Raw genomic sequence first — 14,458 nt, 5'->3', positions numbered from 1 at the left:
CCACGCGCGCTGGGAAGAAGAGGACACTCTGCACGACGCGCCACCACTGAGGGTTTAACCTCCTGGATGAAGAGTCAAGTTCCTAGAAAAACGCAGCTCTCCAAAACTGACTCCTGAAGGCAGAGAAACACGGAAACTCCTAGAACCACTTAAAAACCAAGTGCTCATCAAAAACGTCCCACGGAGGTAACTTAGACCCAGATGAGCAACTGGGAAGTCCTACAGCTCGCCCCGAAAGCCAGGGAGTAAGCACACGGGAAGCACCCCAGGCTCGTATCCATGCCGGCGTAACTTTGGCTCCTACACCCAACAAGAAGGAAGTGCGAGGGGGAAAGGCCCCTTCTCATCAAGAACACGGGTAAGCAGGCAAGTAGGCCAAACCCAGCGGCGCACAGAAAGCACGAGACACGGCGCCCACGCCGGGTTCTCGCCGGGATGCAGGCCAGGTCTGACTGCGGAACCGCCGTGTGCGCGTGTGCGCGCGCGTCAGCCTCGCCGCGGCAGCACGCCGAAGGAGAAGAGGCACACACACGGTCACCGCAGCAGAGGCAGAGCAAGCGTTTAATACCACTCAACAGCCACTCAACATAAAAACAACTCTTGCAGCAAAAAGGGAGATTCCTTAATCTGATCAAGACTGTCTGCCAAAACTTACAGCAAAAATCATACTTAACAGTGAAGGACTGAAAGTCCCCCCTCTGAGATAAGGAGCCTGCTGAGGGGGCCCTCAGTTCCACCCCCGCCCAGTCCCGGTCAGTGCAGCACAGGTAAAGACAGAAAAGGAAGAGTACATATAAAGACTGGAACAGAAGAAACACATCTGTCATTAGTTGCAGAAGATTAGGGTCACGCTTACAGAAATGCAAAAGAACATGTTGATAAACACTCAGATTAATAAGGCTGCTCGGCAAGGACGCCGGACACTAAATCAGTGTATAAAGTCAACTGCACTCCCACACGGAAGAACAAATGACGTGAAGTTTCTGAGACACCACAAAACAGCGTGTCAAAATTCAAAGACCTGGGAATAAATTCAGCAAAAGACATGAAAGCTTCTACGTGGTTAATTAGAAAACCTCATGTCGAAAGAGGTCCATTCCCTGCCCAAATCGTCTGTGGACCTGCAGGTTCAGTTACACCACAGCCAGGATCTTGATGGGTCTCCCTGCCCCGTCAGTGGGATTCAACCCACTGATTCTAAAACATTATGGAAATGGAAGAGGACCAGAAAGGCCAAGATACTCGTGAGGAGGATCAAGACAGGATGGGACCGTCTGCTCTTCCAGATTCCGTGATGGCACAGAGGTGAGGAGAGTGACAAGCAGGTCCCTGAACAGCACTGAGCGGGCAGACGCGGGGTCAGGCACACTCAGCCCTCGATTTACGGCGGAGGCGGCTCTGCAGACCGGCAACCAGAGGCGCGGGGCCTTTCCACACGCGCACACTCCTGTGAGGGCAGCAGAGCTGGCAGACAGCGAAGCGCGGCCGCACAGCACGGGGGCTGCAGTCAGCGCCCTGCCACGGCCCACAGCGGAAAGGAGTACACACATACGTACGGCCGAACCTCTGTGCTGGGCCCCAGAAACCAGCACAGCCTCGTAAACCAACTGCGCCTCAGTCTAAAAACAAACTGGACCCGAACTTCACGCCATAAGCAGACAGCAACGCCGGGTAGGCAGCAGCTAGTCTGACTGTGCGATTCATCCTCCAAGATGGACATTTCATGGAGTGGAAAAGGGCGCCACGAGCCACTGCGCCAGGACGGCGGGCATGAGCAGGGACGGCCTCGGCACACTGGGCTCGCGGCACCCGAGCTGCAGACCTAAGGTCGACAGTGAGGCTGCGAAGCTTTCGGGGGGCGCTACAGGACAAGGACTTTAACACAAGCATGAACCACAGGGGAGCCAGTCGCACGTTCAACTGCAGTATAATTAAGTGTTTCTGTTACCAAAAGAGTCCACAGAAAGACTGAAAAATCACATCGCAGAGTAGGACAAGCAATGCCACCCGTCGGGTACATTTTAAAAGGACTTAGTCTAGAACACACCCAGAATTGCTACAAATCAGCACAGAACAGCCAGCAGAGGGCCGGGCAGAAAGCCTGCATGGGCCTTTCACAGAGAGGCCAACCTAGGGCTGTACACGGGGGAGAAGGTACTCAGTTCCACTAGGCACAGCAGAAACGAGAAAACCACGATGCAGCCACACCCACAGGAGTGACTGAAATGAAAATACGAGTTGGTCACACGCAGAGCAACCAGAACTCACACCCACAGCCGGCCCTCCGGGAAGCCACCGGCATTCCTTCTAGAACGGAACATCTGTGCACCCCGTTCGCCTGCATTTCTACTCCTGGGCTCTACCCTCCCCCCCAAAATCGGTGTAAGTGCTAACCAAAAGACTTCCGCAAACACATTCATAACAGCACCGCTCATAACGCAGTAAGCTGAGCGCTCCACACCTGCGGGCTGGATGCGCGGTCACCCACCCCGTGGCAGCGGGACGACGGGGACGTGGCTCGGGACACCGTCCTCGTGCAGGGGCTCTGACACCAGGGCCAGCGGGCGACCTTCCGGCCGTGACGGTCATCGTCACCCCAGTGCTGCTGCCTGGGTATCCGCTTCACCGCGCGTTTGCTTTCTGTGTCTTTCTGTATCCACAGCACGTTGCTAAAACACACAGAGGTTAGAGAAAACAGAGCTGCAGTGGCACAGGACGGGTTCGTGTTTTCACTCCACATTTTCTGAAGCTGAGTTACAAAACCGTCTGTTCGCTAATGGGGGAGGGAGTATTTTCTCGCCACCGAGCATGTTAAAGGCCAGCCTGAGGAACGTGAGCCACTCTCACACCAGCAAAAAGTCGCGAAGACCAGACGGAGCGAAAATCAGCAGAGGAAACGGCCGACACTCCAGCCAGACCTTGAAGCGCTGGAAGCCTCGGGGAACTCAGCCCCAGGACCGACTGGGCAGCTGGCGTGAAAGGGGCCGGCGTCGCCTGAGGCTGCTCCCCGTGTGCCCCCCGGGACCTTGAACCTCAGCCCACGGAGGCTTGGGGTCAGGAGAGCCCACACAACGCACAGACCCAGCAGGCGGCCAGAGGGCTCCCCGGGGACGCAGAGGAGGTGCGAGCGCGCTGCGCGGCGTCCTGCTGTGTTCGCTCTGCAACGCCACGGTTCTCACTTCCTTGAGGAGGACGTCAGTGTGCAGTGCGGCCCTCCACGTGTCACCGGGGCACGGCGTGGCTGCCGGCCGGGGCAGGCAGGAGGAATCCAGCCAGCTCCACGAGTCTCAATCCAGCCAAATCTACCACAACTCAAGTACGGGTCTGTCTCCCAGGCTCAATTTCAGAGAAAAATAGGCCTGTGTAAAGCTCGCATCTGCAGGAGAGATGGGGCGGGCTGACGCCTGGTTGACGTACGGCTTCCCACTTGAACCAGACAATTAACTCTGCGCCAGAATCGGAGGATTGATGCCCTCGCGGGGCCCCTCCACCTGCCCGGCGCCTCCTGACACGCTGCCAACAGTGGCTGCGCGAGCAGACCTGCGGCCGCGCCCCAGAAGCCTCGGGGCAGCATCCCACGCTCCCCGCGGAAGGCCTGGAGCCGGCTGCGGGCACACGGGGCTGCCCTCGGAAGCAGGTTCAGAATGAGTATTTTCCATAAATATTGCAAATTCTGAACCTCTAGTCACTACACAGTTTGTTGAATAGACATTCAAGTATTTTAACACCCAATCCGAAAACAACAGTCTCCGGAAGAAGTAAATCTCCAGGCCCCTCCTCAAAACTACACATTATAAAGCGTCTTATTTCTAACCTGCATGCAAACAGCCCCAAGTAAAGCTGCCCAAGACCACCACTTCCTTCAACCACGCAGCTGCTCCAGGCACACAGACCCGGGGTCAGGAGCCCCACGCAAGGGCTGGGTGGCGCCCCCTGGAGGCGTGCGGCAGAGCCACCCTGCGCTCCAGAAGCACCCCCAGGGAAAGACAACCAGCTGGAGCGCTGGAACGGTGACGGGATGTTACAAAACCCGGGACAGTCTTACACAGTTCCGCCTTAACTCAGGTTCCGGCTGGCCCCCTTCCCCAGCTTTCCCTGCCTCCTCACATAGAAGCAAAATCTCGCTCTCTTTTGGAAAAGCACAAAGAAGTTGGGGAAAAGGATAAAAAAGCCCAGATAACCAGCTCATGCTCTTTTATATTTCCTGAAATGATATAAATAATATGTGGCTCATTTTAAATGTTGGAACCTCTGGTAGCATCTTGTCAGTAAATACCCCACACATCTGAGATCATTTATTTTAATAAAGTTTTATGACTCACCAGCTACCAAAGGCTTGATTTAATTCAAAGTTTGAAACATAATTCTCATTTTCTCATGATTAAAAAAAATGTTCTAAATAAATAATAGATCAAAGTAGCATCATACTGACGGCATCCACATTCCAAACAGGCCGAGCAGCGAGGCGGCGGGCTCTGCAGTCAGCGGTCCTCACGCGGAAAGGGGGAATCTAAGGGAGGTGGAGGGGGCGCATTGAGAGAAATGAAACCATGGAAAAGGGCTTTCTGTGCCACGCCCCTGGGCCACAGTGAAGAGCACACACAGAGGAAGCCCCACAACGCACGAGGCCCGTCTCTTGCCGGGGGGAGGGGTCCCGTGGCGCTGCGCGTGGGCAGGATGAGGCCCCGGGCTGCTTCCCACACGCTCCCACTCGTCCTGACAGGCAGTTACTTGTGAGTCACTCTACTAAGTGTAAGTGTTTATATTTTTACACATTTTTTTAAGTTCCCCAGACTTCTGACCTTAAAAGCTCAAAGAAAAATCCAGCACAGCACCGCCCTCCTCTGAAGCCCCAGGTGAGCAGTTTTCCTGCAGCTCTCCCTAGCAACAAAAAATGAACTTCATTAAAGTGCGATTCAGGATGTTCATTTATCCCCCTTTACAACTTAGAAAGAACATTGCGCTCAGAACAGAAAAGGCTGGAGATATGAAAGCGTGGGGCTGCTGGCTCCACCTCCCCTGGCACACCCGCCTCGGTCTCCAGGTGGCCACGCCACCCAGCGCTCTGCAGAAAGACGCCGGTGCTGGTTCATCTGATGCGTCTACCTGACTTTGCCTCAGGGCCCGGACACGGGGTCCAGCAGGATTCTGTGAGCACCTTTCTGGAGGAGACTAACAGCCACATCAGTGGGCTGGCCCCGAGTAAAGTGGGCTGCCCTCCTGAGCATGGCGGGCCTTGTGCAATCAGGTGAAGGCCTGGCCAGAACAGAAGGCTGACCTCCCGAGGAACGGTGAGGTCTGCACCAGCCTCCAGGCCTGAGTCACAGTAGCAGCCCTTCCCCGGGTCCCCAGCCTGCGGGCCCTCCTGCAGGTTCTGGATGGATCAGCCTCTGCCATCACGGAGTCCACACTCACATCCTCTTGGTTCTCTTTCCCCGGAGACCGTGCCTCAGAGACCCCCACGCAAGTCAGGGACACGCCCGGTGGCGTCACAAGCAAACAAGAACAGCACGTTCCACGCTTCTCAGTCACGGCCGAGGGCGCCGGAGGCCCGGGGACACAGGAGGACAGGAGGCAGTGAGCCACGCTCTGGGACCCAGAACACACCCTCTCCCTTCAGGGAAATGGATGCTGGGCAAAGGTCCCGCTGTCTACGCCACACGGCCCGAAGGAAAAGCTAGACGTCCTCCTCCGGCCTGTGGCCACAGCAAGCTGAAAACCCCGTGGCCGCGAACGCACCCGCAGGGCCGATTACCAGCCAGAGCCGGCCTCCGGCCCGCGGTGCCTGCCTCCCCTCGGAGGAGCTCAGGCCCTTCCCGGGCAGGGCCTAGCGAGCCCCCCCTCCCCGCCAGAACGAGGAGGCCAGGATCCTTATTCTTGTTTTATAGATGAAGCTTCTGAGAACAGAGACGCCCAGCGGCTCCCTCAGCACAGCGAGGGCCCAGAAGCGGCACAGGCGCCCCCAGTCCACCCTACAGACCCCTCACCAGGGCCCTGGGGTGACGGGAAGGCAGCAGAGGACAAGGACGGGCCTTGAGCTTGCTCGCCCCCTGTGCACTGAAAGCACGAGCAGAGCTGAAAATGCGACAAACGTTCTAACAGGAAGGCCTCAGGTTTAGAGCTCTGTCGTCCGTGGGCTCTGCTGTCGTCCCCACAGTCCGTGTGCGGGGTATTGGCACTCACGTGAGCACGGCGGCGGCGTGCGGTTCAGCGTGACGGGGCCTGGGGGCCACGTGGCGCAGCTCTTCCTGAAGGACAGGGAGGCAGCCCTCATGGGACCGAGCATCGTGGCCTCCCTAGACGCTCGCACCGATCTCGGGAAACAAGTGCCAGCCCTCCAATGTGCAGGAAAGCGAGGTGCAGCGGGGCTGAAGAATCACAAAGCCCCGAGTCAGCGAGCAGGGCTCTCAGTTCCGGCCCGCCTGGCACCCCTTCCCGTTGCACACAGCACCCTTCTAGGCGCACAGCAGTCCTCGTGTCCCGGGAGACGGCCGTCCCGTTACCCCAGAACGTTCCCAGCAGGAATTAGCTGACAGGGCTGAGTGTCCAGCGTCCCCGTGAGGGTCACTTCTGCTGGGCCGGGCCACCGGGGTCTGTCCCCAGTCGGCTCTCAGGAGCCGCAGGCCGGTCCACTCCCTCTCAGACGCCCAGCGGCAGCTGGCCCAGCTGCCCTCTGGCCTCCCCCTCACTCCACGCACCCCCTCTTCCCCACCACAGAAGGGCCTCTGCGTCCAGGACCCCCGGGACCTTAGCCACTGTGCCCCGCCGTCTTCCGTCTGTCTGGTCTGTGACAGCCTCTCAGAAGAGCACATCCAGAATTAAGTAAAACACTCCAGCGTGGTCTCAGAGGCCACGGACGGACGTTTACAGGCAAGCACTCAGCTTTTTCACGTCCCTAATCTTTGCACACGAACTGCTGAACTCCATCTGTACACATGCACGCGGTGGGAGAAGCAGGAACGGGAACCAGTGGGGGTGGGGCAGGGAGTGAGGGCCCGAGGGGGGCAGGAGAGTCAGGAGGGGCAGGAGGGGAGAGGGACGGGGGGGGGGGACAGGAGGGGGGAGGAGGGGCAGGAGGGGGAGGGGCAGAGGCAGGAGGGGGCAGGAGGGGGAGGGCGGGAGGGGAGAGGGACGGGTGCGGGGGGCAGGAGGAGCCAGGCGCAGGCCCAGCAGAGCCTCCCCGTGTATTTTACCACTTTCCACCCACATTCTGCCCTTTCAAGATCATGTTCAACCCTGGTTCTGTCATCTACATTATCACCTGGCCCTCCCAATCCTGTATCCTCGGCAAACACAGCAAGTGCTCCTTCCAAACCTTTCCCCAAGGCACAGACGAGAGTGCTGAACAGGACAGGGTGGGCACCCGAGCTCGAGGGGCCCTCCCTCCAGGCTGTAGGAGCCCGGGAGCCAACGGCCCAGGGCTGAGGCCCCGGAGCGCACCTGGGCCACAGTCTCACTCATAAACGGGCAAAGGGCACAACTAGCAAAGCAACACAACTGCCCCGACACGTGCGAACAGGCTCGGCGACAAGCACCTGAAACGCGGAACCGAAAACAGCAAAGGCACCAGGTCCCACCTCAGCACAAACAGCACGTTAACGGCAATGCCGCGGGCTGGAAAGAAGCGTTCTCAGACCCACTAGCAGGCATGCAAACAGGAAACCTTCCATTTTCACCAAGTCCTTCGTTTCCCGTGTTTCTGATGCTCTGCCTTCTGGGGCCTTGCTGACCCTGGAGTGATCCTGGAGTGACTGCCCCTTTCTCAAGACAGCAAACAGCTCACCTTTCAAAGACAGAGCAGCCACCACACCCCCAGAGCCCACGCCCCCACCTGCCTCCCACAGGAGCCCTCGCTCAGGCCACTAACCACCCAAGGCCAGGAATCTGACACCGCAGGCCCGCCCTGCACCCCAGAGCCTGCAGACTTCGTTCAAACTAGCCATCCTTAGCCAGCTTCCTCTGCGGAGCCCCCTCCTTCCAGCAGAAGCCCCAGTAAAGGTGCTTGCCCACAGCGCCCCCCACCCCAGGGCCTCCCCATGTGGCGGGCAAGCCCTCTGCTCTCGGAAACCGGAGTGAGAAACTGTCTCCTCACCGGCGGTCACCGCCTGCTCTGCTGGCCTTAGTAAATACACTACATTTTCTGTTAATACACCACATCGTAAAACACCCTCCTGAACAACAATTTTGCAAAACATGTCAGTATCCCTTACTGAGCTCACACCCAGGTATTTATGACTTCTAGAAGCGTGTGCGAAGGAAACATCCAGAGGTCCGGATGAAGATTTATACACAAAGACTCATCACAGCATTACTTACAACACCGAAAACTCAGAAGGGAGTTAAATGTCTAACAGAGAAGTGGGCAGAAACCACAGGCGCAGCAGCAACGGCAAACCTCAAAATTAAACAGCCTCCGGCCCCCGTGAACCCAACGGAAGCCATGTCTTTAAAGAATATGTAACTAATAAGAGGAAATACACACAACGTGATGTTAAGTGGAAAGGACTGGGGATAAACCTGTATCTAGAATATGATCTCAATTTTTGTATAAAAAGGGAGAAAAGAAAAATGTGTGTGTGACTCCAAAGAAATTCTCCTGGAAAAGGAAATAAAAATCAGGAGACATAGCCTGAACTGTGGGAAAATACAGTCATACCAAGTGATCAGTACTTTTCTAAACATTTGTAAGTCAACCGTTTAAAAATTTTGGTAATTCTTCTAAAATACAGAAGCAAAACAGTCAATCACGGATGCAGAGCTGTGGGTCTGCCTCCCGGGCAGCACTGAGGCAGGAACGATGCCACAGGTGGAACCCAGGACTCAAAGCCATGAATAGAAATGAAGAGCTAATGAAGACCTTCGCACACAACCGCACTGAAATGCCCGATTCCGGAAACATGGCTACAGCTAGGCTGGACGTGGGTCACAGGCCTCTCTGAAATATCTTAGTTTCCTCTCTTTAAAGCAGCCCGCGGGCAAGGCAGCAGGCTGGCTGAGGGTGCCGGGGATGCGCGGCCGAGGTCCGACTCCCACCTCCTTTGGGGAAAGGAAAGGCTTGCTCTTCCTCCGCCTCCCGCATCCACAGTGACCATGAGCTTCCCAGGCTTCCGAGGCTCTGGTGGGACAGGTGACGTGTTGAGGTGGCAACTGAAGGGGTCTGCACGGTTTCTGAAGCCCCTCACTTGGGCGAGGCTGACAGGTGTACTAGAGTTACGCAAGACTCAGCGTGCGAGTAAGAACCAGCCGCGGAACGAGCATGGACAGAGAACGGCCGCACGTTCACCAAGCAGACCCTAAAGCACCGCCGGCGTGCATGAGCCCGGGCCCGACGGGGATGGGCACCCCAGGAGTGGCCCCCCTGGGGACCACGCTGGACATCTGCACTGCTAGGGGACACTTTAAAACGCGGTATTGCAGAGCAGCACGAGTTAGCTACTATTCCATGAATAAAACACTTTTCTATCCAAAAACATAAGTACGAATACTTTTTCACTGCAGACGCCGACAGGGCGCCTTGTCATGAACCTTTTGATTCTAACCAAGGAAGGTGTCCCCACTTCTGCGGGGAAAAGGGAAAGAAAAACATATTAGTGAGAGCAGTCTGTGGAAGAGAGACGACATTTCAGGTAGATCGGGTCGGAGCAGCAGTGCCTCAGGGCGGCGGGAGCGGCACGCGAACCAGGGCTGCGGTCTCTGCACCCGCCCTGCGGGGTCCCCTCCCGGCTCTCCGACTTCCAGAATCCACACCAAGGAAATTGGTCGAAACACGGGGGAAGGGAACCACGCAAGGTGAACCTGGACGGCTGACCACAGGAGAATAAAACATGGACCGACACGGAGCCGTCAAAAATCAGTGAGAAGAATACTTTGTGACCCAGGAAAACGCCACGTGAAAGTGAAACAGTAAGACAGAGAGCTGCATGGCTGTCACGATGGCAGCAGTGCGACTGCATAAGCACCGGAAGCGTGACGGGAAAGGAGACCAGCACGCACGCGGCAGCTCTCGGCACTACTTCGTGACTATTACTGCTTTCTTCGACTTTTCAAATCTATGACGTTGCTTTCTTCTACAAATCTTCTAAAAAGGTGAAAAGGATAAAACGGTAAATTATAAAATGAAAATAATTCATGTTCCAAGGCACAGAAAGGTACAGAACACTATGGGATTTAAACAGGCGGCGGTAAAGGCAGGTTTCAGGAAGAGTTAGCATTTGACACAGACCTGGAAGATGCTACAGGCCTACCAGGGCCGGGAGGCGGGCCCCTGCCTTCTGGGATCGGATTTTCATACAGTTTGCAGTTTCAAAGGGTGTGACTGTGTGTGTCCGCATCGACAGCCTCACAGCCCCGCGCCCCACGACCTTTTGTCACACAGGGATATAAATTCGCAGGAATGAGCTGAAAGCCTGGAATAAAAACGACTGCAACACGAGAAAGTAATACCATGTCTTAAAATTATGACTGTTTATACGCGAGTTAACACACTGTAGATTTTGAGCTCAAGCTTCTTATTAACCTCACTTTAATTCACTAACTCAGTAAATGCGGCCTGCTGTGTCGTTAATTTAGCGGAAGCCCTGTTCACTGTATTTCATCGGCAGGGCGGAGGCTCTCCCCCTCTGGCTCCTCCCACACCTGGTGTCTCCGCTCACCCAGAGAAGCGCGCTGCTGTGAGTGATTCACAAAAACCGAAGCCTGACATACCTAACCAAACACTCCAAGACACAAAAGGAGTGGGAATTCTGTAAGCCACAGTAGTTACGACGCTTATTTCCTTAGTAAAAAATTCTGGCGTACAAATGTGGCCAGCTTGTTTCAAAGCCTCCCCCAATCTGTATCCCCCGAAATCAACTTCATTTCTCAAATTATCCTAGTAAAAATAAAACGCAGACATTTAGAATCATATGGATTACCTCTGACCCCCAGTTCCAGCCATCAGCCCCAGTACTAGACCCACTAAAACTGAGGAACTGTTTTATGAGATTGAAGAGCTAGTTCATAACACTTGTTTGATTAGTAAGTGGCAGGAAAGGGGCCCAAAAGCACCAGAAGTGTTCAATAGGCGTGTGGGAACAAGGGAACAGGGAGGCCCTCCACATCCGGCGATGATGTGGAGGGCAAGGTCTTCCCCGCCCAGCTGGAAGGGGCAGTGCGGGCCAGGAGGGGACCTGGGCCAAATGCTTTGCTGTCTTTTGATTTCCACCCTCCTCAACAGCACTGAGGAGCTGGCAAGCTGGCAAGAAACTACAAGGTCAAAATCTAAGGGAGAGCAGGGACCCAGAGGCAGCAGTGGATGGGGGGTGCAGGGGAGGGGGCCTTGGGGGAGGGAGGGAGTCAGGGCGCCCAGGCAGCCCAAGCAGGAAGCCTCAGAGGCAAAGCTCCCACACAGGCAGGGACCCCAGTGGGCTGTTCCCATAGGGCACCACCTCCCCTCCTCCCACAACGTCCACCGGGGGAGCTTGGCATCGACAGGCGCAGAAAAGGAGAGAAAGGAACAAAATATGGCCCCGAGGACTTCCAGCCACAGTGCCTTCACGCGTTTCTAAACAGCGTTACTGATATATCATAAAGTCCACCTGTTTTAGAACATTTAGAGATTTGCCACCATCCCCACAATCCATCACTCCAGAAAGAAACAGTCATGCCCATATGAGGTCACTCTCCATCCCCCGCCCCCGCCCCCAGCCTAGTCTGGACGTGTCCCAAGGAATCATGCGACATGTGGTCTCTGTCCTGCCTGCGTTTTGCAAGCTCGGTTCCCAGCAGCAGATGGCCCAGGGAGCCTGGGCAGTGATTTAACATAAGCAAACAGAAGACCCAGAGAACTTCAAACTGAAACACTAGACAGTAACAAAATGCCATGCTTATATATTCAAATGAACAAAAAGGCAAATTGAAACTAGCTGCAGAGAACAGGAAATTCTTTTCTAGTGACCTGGTAATAAACCAAATAAAATTCTAAAAATTTTAAAACAAACAAACAAAAAAAAACAACATTAAGAACTCACTGAATTAAGAGAATGAACCAGAACATGGAAGGTGAAAAATTCGTCAAATGACAAACAGCAGCTTAGATGTAGCTAAAGAGAGGCTGCGTGAACTTGATAAAAAGGAAGAAATCATCCACAGTGCAGCACAGAAGGACAAAAATTTTAGAAAATATGGAAGAGGAAGATGGAAAAGAGGGTGAGAATAAATCTGACTCGTTTCAACAACGTGGGGGAAGGACTTCAGCACCTGCCTGGCGGCGTCTAAGCCACAGCAGACGCAGGAGGCGTTGGAATGACCGCTTCACAGTGCTGGAAGGAAGTGCCAGCCTAGGATTCCACACCTGGGAAAGGTAGCCTGTAAGAATCAGGGCTAAATAAAGACATCTTCAGATTAACCAAGAGAACGTGGCACTGGCAGACCCTGATGAGGGAAAATCCTAAAATCTTTCAGTCAAAATAAGAGTGATCCCCACCAGTCAGAATGGCCGTCATTCAAAAATCCACAAATGACAAATGCTGGAGAGGCTGTGGAGAAAGGGGAACCCTCCTACACTGCTGGTGGGAGTGCAGTTTGGTGCAGCCACTATGGAAAACAGTGTGGAGATTCCTCAAAAGACTAGGAATAGACTTACCATATGACACAGGAATCCCACTCCTGGGCTTGTACCCAGAAGGAAATCTACTTCAGGATGACACCTGCACCCCAATGTTCATAGCAGCACATTTACAATAGCCAAAACATGGAAACAACCTAAATGTCCATCAACAGGTGACTGGATAAAGAAGAGGTGGTATATTTATACAATGGAATACTACTCAGCCATAAAAACCGACAACATAATGCCATTTGCAGCAATATGGATGCTCCTAGAGAATGTCATTCTAAGTGAAGTAAGCCAGAAAGAGATAGAAAAATACCATATGAGATCGCTCATATGTGGAATCTAAAAAACAAAAACAAACAAAAACAAAGCATAAATACAGGACAGAAATAGACTCATGGACAGAGAATACAGACTTGTGGTTACCGGGGGGGGGGGGGGGTAGAGGGTGGGAAGGGATAGACTGGGATTTCAAAATTGTAGAATAGATAAACAAGATTACACTGTATAGCACAGGGAAATATACACAAAATGTTATGATAAATCACAGAGAAAAAAATGTGACAATGAGTGTGTATATGTCCATGAATGACTGAAAAATTGTGCTGAACACTGGAATTTGACACAACACTGTAAAATGATTATGAATCAATAAAAAAAAGCAAAAAAAAATAAATAAATAAGAGTGATCCCATATGGAAGGTCTGAGAGCCAAAAGGAATGAGAGCCAAAACTCATAAATGTGCATTAATCTAAAAGAACGCTGGCTGTATAAACAAGAATAATAACCACTTGTGTTAAAAAAAAAGAAATAAAATATGTAACAATACTAACATGTAAGAAACAAAAGGTTAGGTGGATTTTCTGAAGTCTTACTTTGTCCAGAAAAATATGAAAGGTCCTGATTAACTTCATACTTTTTTCTTTTGAGTATTCCTACTGTAATTGCTAGGGAACTATTACAAGAAGAGAAAAACATTATGTTACTTCAAAGATAGTAAAAGGGAAGAAATTAAATAGTAAATATTTTCAATCCATAGAAAGGCATGGGGTAAAAAAGAGTACAAGTGGGAAAAACAGGAAACACAAAATAAGATGAAAGACTTTAGCCCAAATAAAATGTAAACTGTCTAAATGCTCCAATTAAGAGATAAAAATGGTCAAACTAGACTTTTTTTACCCCGACTACAAGCTGTTTACCAGAGACGTGAAAAACATGAGGTTGAAAAGAAAGGTTAACATACGCAAAAGGAACGAAAGCAACAGTGCAAACACTGAGCAAGAGAAAACGACGTGCCTCTACTAATGAAACATAGTGCAGGTTAAAGCAAAGCACAGTCCCGGCGGTGCAGACAGCGACTTCACAGCAACACAGACTCCCATTCACCGAGAAGACACACAGTTTTAAGTTCATGTGACATAAAAAACAGCCTCAAAATATAAATGAAGCACAAATAGAGCGTAAGGAGAATCTGACATACTGACAATCATGGTGAGAGGTTTTAATACACTTCTCTCGGTTATTGATAGAAGTCAAAAAACTCAGTAAAGATGCAAACGATTTATACACGACAAATAAAATAACTGACTCCACGCTCACACACAGAACGTGGCGGTTACAGATACACATTACGGTCAAGGACATGGAGAACACCAACCGCAGCTGACCGTGTGCAGCTCCAAAGGCAAAGCTCAACAAATTTCAAAGGACTGAGATCTGGAGTGTGTACACACACACGCACGCACGCACACTCAGAGTCGTGCAAGTCGCAGGACCCACCACACGAGGGGGTGCCGTTCACACGAGGGGGTGATGAAAGCAGCTCCCCACAGACGCCCTGTGCCCATTACCGCCTGCTGCAACCA

At 52.9% G+C, this 14,458-nt stretch overlaps 1 protein-coding gene across 3 annotated transcripts in view; it reads right to left on the bottom strand.

Moving 5' to 3' along the window:
- RPTOR (regulatory associated protein of MTOR complex 1) overlaps positions 1–14,458 on the bottom strand; it is a 236,803-nt gene that overhangs the window by 205,321 nt on the left and 17,024 nt on the right. The window contains exon 1 of one of the 3 annotated variants that reach the window (XM_072939795.1): positions 6,184–6,320. The exons of the other annotated variants lie outside the window; for them this stretch is intronic. The gene's annotated coding sequence lies outside the window, so the exon portion shown is untranslated. Of the gene's footprint in view, positions 1–6,183; positions 6,321–14,458 lie in introns of those variants that run through there. 3 annotated transcript variants of the gene reach the window in all.

This window comes from Vicugna pacos, chromosome 16 (genome assembly GCF_048564905.1).
Source record: "Vicugna pacos chromosome 16, VicPac4, whole genome shotgun sequence".
NCBI classification, from domain to species: Eukaryota; Metazoa; Chordata; class Mammalia; order Artiodactyla; family Camelidae; genus Vicugna; species Vicugna pacos.
Note: the sequence above shows the minus strand (reverse complement) of the source record. Positions and strands in the feature narration are given on the sequence as shown.